Below are 6,444 nucleotides of genomic sequence, written 5' to 3'. Positions count from 1 at the left end.
AGACAAGATTCTGAAAATACTTAGTAACGGAAGGAAAAATGGAAGAATGTTAAAAGAAAAATGGAATGTGGACAGAGTTACAATGAAAGGTGTGCTCCTCCTCACCCTAAAGTCGTAAAAGATAACCGGCCTCCCGCTATACCCGGCGTATCACAGAAGCTACTCTCACTACTAGCCTTTAGAAAAGGGCAGAAAACTTCCGACACACTCCCGCCCTGTTTTCCCAGTGAGCATGCGTGTGCGTATGCACGTATGACCCCAACCAATAGGTGCCCACGTCGGCAGCTCGTTACTTGAAGGGGCGGGGCGCCCTGCTACACATGCGCACGATCGAGCGGGCCTTCTCCCTTCTCGCCCAACGCCGCCAACATGGTGAGTATTGCTGTTTGGGGCTCCTGGTCTGGAGGCCATGCTGCTCCACTTCCGCCTGGTAGGGGGAACGAAAGCTTGGAACGACCCCCATCGGGTCTTAGGTAGCGTGCGGTGAGGGTCCCTGGGCGGGTGGAGCACGGAGTTTAGGAGCTCTCCGGGCTTGCGGCGGGCGAGCGCGTGGAGGGCCATGCAGGCCATGCAGGCCCGGCACGCCTTGGGCCTCGGGAGCGCGCCGTGACCGCCAGAGCTGGAAAGCTGGAGACACCCGGGGTGTACCGGGGCCCAATCAGACTGGGTCTTTGGAGGCTCCATATGCCTGAAGGCTAGCGGGAACGCGGCTTTTGCCGCTGCTGGCTCTGCGTATTTTGCCCATCTATCAGGTCGTCCCTTGGCACTTGGGCGTGTACTCCCTACGTTCTTTCTCGCTATACATAGTTACACTGCCTGCAAAACTTTAGAAGTCTCACTTTATCCCTTCTTCTCGATTTTAGGTTGTTCAGGTGTTCGGCGTTTTCGTGGAGGTTGGCCGGGTGGCCTACGTCTCCTTTGGGCCTCATGCCGGGAAGCTGGTCGCAATTGTAGATGTTATTGACCAGAACAGGGTAAGTGTAAGGAAAAGTGTCGATTTCACATGCTAATGACTGATAAGCAGCATAGATGGTAATGGTACTTTTCCCAGCGGCCCTCTAAAGTAGGACTGTTAAGGGTAGTAGGGTATTTTTTTACCATAGAGGAGACAGGCTGTGCAAAATGGGGATTTCAAGCACAGGCTCGAGCTGGCCAGTATCACTGAGTTTGAGTATTAACTTTGCCACTTAACCTAACCAGACCTTTTACTAATTATGGGTTGAAACATTGGGGGACTTCAAAGGCGTTCATACACGGGAACTGAGTTCCGAATAAAGCCAGGCATATAGCTCTCAGTGCCCTTGTGTGCTATTGTTGGAAACATAAGAATTAAAGACTTAGAAATTGCCCAGTAAGGTCCATGTAGTTAGGTTATAGGGTACACTACTAATAATAGTTTCATCTTTCTTTAAAGCATTTAAGTAGCCGAGATTTGGTGATTCTGGAAGGATAAATACACAGACAATGTGCTTGAGTTGCTGCTTTGTTCTGCACTGAAATTTTTTTATCTTACTTGTTCTAGGCTTTGGTTGACGGACCTTGCACTCAGGTGAGGAGACAGGCTATGCCTTTCAAGTGCATGCAGCTCACTGACTTCATCCTCAAATTCCCTCACAGGTAACTATCCACCAACCAATGCCCCTCTCCCAGCTTTTCTTGCTTAGCAAAAATCTGCTTAGTTTAATTCAAAACTGTTTTTGCTCTCTTGTTTGTTTCTTGAGAAGGGAGTATGCAGCGTTGAAGAGGAAGAGCAATTCAGAAGAGGGATTTTCAGTATAGAAATGGGGGGCCATTGTTTACTTTTTAAATGTTCTGTGATTATCTTCCACCCTGCCAGTTCTCTGGCTTCATCTTTATCCAGATTTGCCGTCCTTTTTCCCCCCCCCGCAGTATTTCAGGATTTACACAACAAAGACTTCCCTAAGGAATTCTGGTCTCCCAAACATACTTTTAGTCCTCTTTAGCTTCAGAACAAAAATACTAATTATTTTCTCTCACAATATTAGCTTTCATCAGTTGAGTTTCTAGTGTGTGGCAGTTATTAAGTATTTGACTTATGTTGTCTAGTTTTGACAGCTCCTAAGGAAATTCTATTCCCAGTTCCTTATGGGGAATTGAGGAAATCAGTAGTGATTCTTTCTTGATGTGATGTGAATTATGGAAGTTAAAACGCTGTGGTGGTTACTCTTGGGCTGTTTGAGCTACAGTGGCAGTCACAGTAGAACGTGTTGGTATGTGTACTGGTGGTTTATTTTTTAAACGTGCAGGGTTTTGATACTTGAAATTTGAAAGGAACTTCAAAATGGTTATAATTAGATGTGGTGTTTGACCACATCTTTTTTAGCATTGTACAGCAGGCATGAGGATTAGTATTACATCATCCTTTATGTAAAGGAAATTGCTTCCTGTATATCCAGTGCAGTAGAGTGATGTTATATACAAGATCAGAGATGATTTTTAAATAGAGAAAATGAGCTGGTTTGCATTTTTTATTAAAATGGTGTATTCGAGGGGCGCCTGAGTGGCTCAGTGGGTTAAAGCCTCTGCTTTCGGCTCAGGTCATGATCCCAGGGTCCTGGGATCGAGCCCCACATCGGGCTCTGCTCAGCAAGGATCCTGCTTTCCTTCCTCTCTCTCTCTGCCTGCCTCTCTGCCTATTTGTGATCTCTGTCTGTCAAATAAATTAAAAAAAAAATTTTTTTTTTTTTAAAAGGGTATATTTGAGGAGCTCCTGGCTGCCACAGGCAATAGAGCATGTAACTCTTGATCTTGGGGAGTTGTGAGTTCAAGCCCCATATTTGGACCTAGAGCTTATTTTAAAAATCAGGGGCACCTGGGTGGCTCATTCAGTTAAGTGTCTGCCTTCGGTTCAGGTCGAGATCTCAGGGTCCTGGGATCGAGCCCCGTGTTGAACTCTGTTTCTCCCTCTGTGTTCTCTTACTCTTTCAAATAAATAAAATCTTGTTTGGGATTATGAGACTTCCTGGTTTAGTGAACAGCGTTCAAGTTAGTAAAACACAAGATATGTGGTGTATGTTGTCAACCTAGAGTTGGAAGTATAATGAATGGGAAGGGTGTTTTTTTGGCATCGTTTGCTGATGCTTTTTAACTTAGGGGGTATAAATTGTGTGCTTTCAGGGGGCTCAAAGCTGTCCTTGGATCTATGTGGCTTCAAAGCTGATTCCTTAATCTGATCTTGGCTCTTTCCCAGTGCCCGCCAGAAGTATGTCCGACAAGCCTGGGAGAAGGCAGATATCAATACAAAATGGGCAGCCACGAGATGGGCCAAGAAGATTGAAGCCAGAGAAAGGGTAATGGCTTTGGGTCATTTGAATTGTGACCTTTTCTTTTTTGGAGGGGTGATAGGTGGTATGAGCAATTATTTATTTACTTTATTTTTAACAGAAAGCTAAGATGACTGATTTTGATCGTTTATAAAGTCATGAAGGCAAAGAAAATGGTAAGTTTTTAAATTATTACAAGATTTTTATATTCTTACCCCAAATTTGTCTGAGAATTCTGTCTGCCCAAGTTTGGTAGACTACACTTGAATTCATAGGGGTTTTTGACATAAAGTTTGTTTCCTTTCATGTGCATTCTGAACATACAGGATGAACAGCAAAATAGTTTTTTGTGTGCATACATAATTAATATATTGATATTTTTCAGAGGAACAGAATAATCAAGCTTGAAGTTCGGAAGCTACAGAAAGCAGCTCTCCTGAAAGCTTCTCCTAAAAAAGCACTGGCTACTAAGGGTGCAGCTGCAGCAGCTGCTGCGAAGGTTCCAGCCAAAAAGATGGCTGCTGCGGGCAAGAAGGCTCCAGCCCAGAAGGTTCCTGCCCCAAAAGCTGCAGGCCAGAAGGCAGCACCTCCAAAGGCTCAGAAAGGTCAGAAAGCTCCAGCCCAGAAAGCGCCTGCTCCAAAAGGCATCTGGCAAGAAAGCATAGAAACCATAAGAGCCTTTAAAAGACAAGTAATAAAGGTTGTTTTTGACATGCTGGCGAGTGCACTTGATCTGTGACGTAAAGTCTTTGGCCAGGGTCGGGATTATGGAGCAGATTGCTAGGATTGTTAATGTTATCGTTAGAGAATTGGTTCTTTAGCCCTAGTCTGTCCAGGGTCAGTATAAAGCCATCATAAAATCGTAACTAGTGTGCTCATGGGAAATGGATCATTTAGAGCTCCCAGTGAGTTTTTCTCCTTTTATAAATATACTTCCTATAAATACATTCCAGCAGCTTTTGATGCTTAAGAGTTTTCTAATTTTTTTTAGAAAATACACTGTAGGAAACCAAGACAAGTAAACAAAATATATTATGGTATGGTAATTAGTTACTGTTATTATCCCCTATTATTTTTTTTTAAGATTTTATTTATTTGACAAACAGATCACAAGTAGAGAGGGGGGGAAGCGGGCTCCCTGCTGAGCAGGGAGCCTGATGCAGGGCTCAATCCCAGGACCCTGGGATCATGACCCGAGCCCAAGGCAGAGGCTTTAACCCACTGAACCACCCAGTCGCCCCTATTCCCTATTATTTCTAACCAAAAGCTGGCTTCTGAGCCTCACTGGGACTCATGGGGACAAAAGGCTTGATACTAATAGGTTTATGAATAGTTGATAGGTGATCTAATAGGTTTAGATAGGGGAAATGAAGGCAGTTTGTGGTTACCTGGCCTTTCCAGAAGTGGGGAGTTAACAAGGTAAATGGGGATCTTAAGCTACAAGTTGCAAGAAGGCTGGTAATGAAGGTTGTAAATGTGAACTGGCTAGAGAGATCCCAGAACAACATGGCAGGTTAGTGTTAGATTCATGAGTGCAACCAGCCATTGAGCATTTCCAAACAGTGATCCTTCAGATTTAGGTCATGCTGTTGGACTGAATCAAGGGAACAATGCTGGGAGGGTCAAAGATGATAAAGGTTTTGCGGTATTCCTCACCTTGACAGTCCAAACCAAGAAACCGTAGTGCTGCCATTTAGTAGGCTTTAATGGGTTGGGTTGGAAGACTAGTAAGAAAGCCAAATGTGCTGTTTCTGGTTTGTACTTTTGGTTCATTGTGGAAGAAGAGAGCTGAAGCAAGTTTACTCCAGGGATGAGTTAAAGGCACCGCACAGACTTAATCAGGTAGTCTGGTAGATAATGGATGCTGACAACTTGGATTCAGGTTCTGGCTATGCTGCTCAAGTGCTGTGTGGTTTAGGTATGTTCCTAAGTTCAAGCCTGGTTTCTTCCTATGTGGTTTGCTTCATGGAGTAAGGAAGTGAATCAGGCAGCAGAGTGACTGGTTCATAGCAGTATCTGTGGTAGTTGTGACGCAGCTCTTAAAAAACAGATTTGGGGTTCATGGCTATGTGAGCAGTTGCTCAAGATTGCCTGGAGATAAAAACAGATTTGTTAAGTGGTGGTGAGAGGGGAAATCAGGAAGCAAATGTGGAAGCCACAGAAAATGTGTTGGTTATTGTCAAGATGAGGGAAGGGGGGCGCCTGGGTGGCTTAGTCCTCAGGCATCTGCCTTCAGCTCAGGTCATGATCCCAGGGTCCTGGAATTGAACCCTGCATGGGGCTCCCTGATCAGTGGGAAGCCTGCTTCTCCCTCACCCACTCCTGCTTGTTCCCTCTCTCAGCTGTCTCTGTGTCAAATAAATAAAATCTTTAGGAAAAAAAAAAGGGGGAAGAGGGCAGTGAGGGAAGGAGAAATATTACATGGAGTTTGGGGGTTTTGGTTTGGTAAAGTTGGAGTAATGGGCACTCCATTGGGTTTTGGAATTGATTTTGGAAAGGCAGCAAATTGGAAAGGAATTCAGGTTTTGAGGAAAGCGGACAGAATGGAGCCTAGAAAAGAGAGGAGGGATTGGTAACCTTTGCATGAGGAGGAAAAAGAAGTGGGTTTAGAAGCTAAATTTGTAGTTCCACGGTCAGAAAATTGCTCAGTGGCTTGTTGCACACATGAATCCTAACACTAACCTGCCACCTCGTTTTGGGGTCTCTAGCCAGTCCACCACAATCCCAACCTTCATACCAGTCTTCTTATATTTGAGCTCTCTGATCTCTGAATTTCTGCAGTTAGAAAACAAGGTTATATGCTAAGAAAGGGGAATGAGGGAATGTAGATTTGCAGAAAATGCAGGTTTGAAATTGCTCATGGTGGAGAGGGGAGTGCTGCTGTCAGATTGCCATTGATCTGAAAGGCCCTTACCCTCCAATACATGTGCTTTCTGTGCTCCAAGGATGAGAATTTAACGCCAAGAGGCAGAGCAAGCTTCGAGGTGGAAGCTTCATTTACGCTGCACCTAGTCGGTACTGCAATGTGCAACAGCAGAAATTGGAAATTCCTGTCTAGAGGACTCACAGGAAGGTGACAGAGGTTTAAGGCCCTTGGGAAGGAGTAGGAAATACTATAGGTGGGGCCAGAGAATAAAGATAGGTGAGCTAAGTTTTAGTC

At 44.6% G+C, this 6,444-nt stretch overlaps 1 pseudogene; it reads left to right on the top strand.

The window, feature by feature from the left end:
• Positions 1–409: 409 nt before the first annotated feature.
• Positions 410–4,254, top strand: LOC123394050 (annotated as a pseudogene).
• The last annotated feature ends 2,190 nt before the right edge of the window (positions 4,255–6,444 follow it).

This window comes from Mustela putorius, unplaced genomic scaffold, assembly GCF_011764305.1.
Source record: "Mustela putorius furo isolate JIRA1106 unplaced genomic scaffold, ASM1176430v1.1 tig00001162_pilon_pilon_pilon, whole genome shotgun sequence".
NCBI lineage: Eukaryota > Metazoa > Chordata > Mammalia > Carnivora > Mustelidae > Mustela > Mustela putorius.
This window is presented reverse-complemented; position numbering and strand designations above follow the sequence as displayed.